The following is a 2316-nucleotide window of genomic DNA, read 5'->3' on the forward strand; positions in this document are numbered from 1 at the left end:
CCACACACAGAAAAATGAATAAGCCTTTTTTTCTCCTGGTCCCCTTCAGAAAACAAAGGCATGCCAGAGATCAAGACCATTCTTCTCGTCATAGCACCAGTAGAGGATCATAACTTTACCCATGTTTGGGAACATCAACCACACTCTTCTATTATGTGACATGGGAATAGTTCTCATATTTTTACATTGCTGAAGATTTCAAGGTGTCCCAGCACATGGAGCAGGTTAAACTGTGCTCTGCAGAATCTCAAAAAAACAGCCATATAAGAAGAGTTTGGTTGGAGTATTTAGTATAATGCTAAAGTCCTGCCTTGATTATATGTATTAATATGGAGTGGCAATTGAAGTGGCTGTTTCTACTGGAGCAGGGGGTAGGATTTTATTTGTTTGCTTTCACACAAACATTTTGCAGGATGCATGTCCCATGCATAGACCCTTATGCATAATCTTGGACAAATTATTAGTCATTTCTATGTGATAGGCTCTTACCATCATGTCATGCTAAAGAAGGCTGGAGTGCCTAATGCAGGGGTGTCCAACTCTGGCGCTTCAGATGCTCTTGGACTACAGTTCCCATCAGCCCCTGCTGGCATGGCCAATTGGGCTGGGGCTGATGGGAACTGTAGTCCAGGGGCTGATGGGGATTGTAGTCCAAGAGCATCCGAAGCGCCAGAGCTGGACACCTCTGGTCAAATGCATTATGTTTCCAGAGTGCCTTATAGGTTTTTAGATTAACATGTTTACATGACTGCAAAAATCAAGGAAAAGAACAGAATAAAACAGAGATACATAGAAAGAAGCATTTTTTTAAATGAGTGGGTGATAGGAAAGGAAGCGTAGCTCAATGTACAGCTTTTGCCTACAGAAGGTCCCAGATTCAATCCCTGACATCTCTAATTAAACAGAAAATGCTGCCAGACAATGCTAAGTTTGCTGGGCGTCATAAGGCAGGCGTATATGAGAATGTACTGTAACTTCACCCACCATCCAATTTTCAGCAATTGTACTTCCCTCTCCTCCAAAGGACCCTTCTTGCCCAATCTGGAAAGGTAGAAAAAAGCTTTCCTTTTTTATTGACGAGTGGGCAGAGGGAAACACCTGGAAAAGCAAGAAGGTAGAGGCAATGGTGGAGCAGAAACTGAAGCTGGCATTTGGCAACATGTGAAAGTGGGCAATGGAGCTGAGCAAGTGCAAACAATTCATGAAATTAATTAAATGCCACTGGGTAGGCAATAAATGAGGCTTGGACTCCCTTTGCCCATTCTGTTACACTGGTGCATGAGTCCCCGCCCCCCTTCTGTTCCTCTAAGGGTACTACACATTACATATGGCTCCATCTAGTTCTATAATCTTAAGAAAGAATTTCTGGATTTTTTGTTTTCTTTTTAATGGAAGTCGCTGGTTCATGGGTTTTTTTTAATTAATTGAAGTCTCTGGCTCACTGGAGCCTCTCTGTTAGTTCTGGGTTGCAGGTCACATGCATTTCTGAGAGGAAATGATAGATGTTACAGGTCCAGAGAAGGGCAACCAAAATGGAAAAAGGTCTGGAATCCATGCCTTCGAGGAGAGACTTAGGGAGCTGGGTATGTTTAACTGGTTGTTGTAGGTTTTCCAGGCTGTGGTCTGGTAGATCTTGTTCGTAATGTTTTGCCAGAGGCATAGCTGGGTCAGAGTGTGCCCAGTGTGCACTCTGTGTTTTCCGCCCACCCCCCTTCCGTGGTACCCTGCCCCCTGCCCCCCCCCCACATTTACCTTATTTCAGCCTGGAAAAGCGGCCTGTTCCCTTCAGGCTGAAAATGGCCTGGTCAGAACTACGCTTCTCATGAGACCTTGGGGCTTGCAAGGTCTCCTGGGAAATGTAGTTCCCACCAGGCCATTTTCAGCCTGAAGGGAACAGGCCACCTCTCCAGCCTGCACTATTTCAATAAGGTAAGTGTGGGGGTGGGGGCACCGCAGTGGGGAGTGGGAGTGAGGTGCCATGGGGGGACTGGGGGGCAATTTTCCACTCCCCCATCATGCGCCCAGTACAACGTGCACCCCCGTCCCCCTGGTAGCTCCGCCTCTGTTTTGCCTGCATCTGTGGCTGGCGAAACATTAGGAACAAGATCTACTAGACCACCGTCACACAGCCTGGAAAACCCACAACAACCAGTTGAATCCAGCCATGAAAGTTTTTGACAATACATTGGTTATGTTTAGTTTGGTGAAAAGAAGGTTAAGAGGTGACATGATAGCCATGTTTAAATATTTGAAGGGATGCCATGTTGGTGAGGGAACAAGCTTGTTTTCTGCTGCTCCAGAAACTAGGACCAGGAG

This window comes from Sphaerodactylus townsendi, linkage group LG02 (genome assembly GCF_021028975.2).
Source record: "Sphaerodactylus townsendi isolate TG3544 linkage group LG02, MPM_Stown_v2.3, whole genome shotgun sequence".
In the NCBI taxonomy this organism is placed as follows: Eukaryota; Metazoa; Chordata; class Lepidosauria; order Squamata; family Sphaerodactylidae; genus Sphaerodactylus; species Sphaerodactylus townsendi.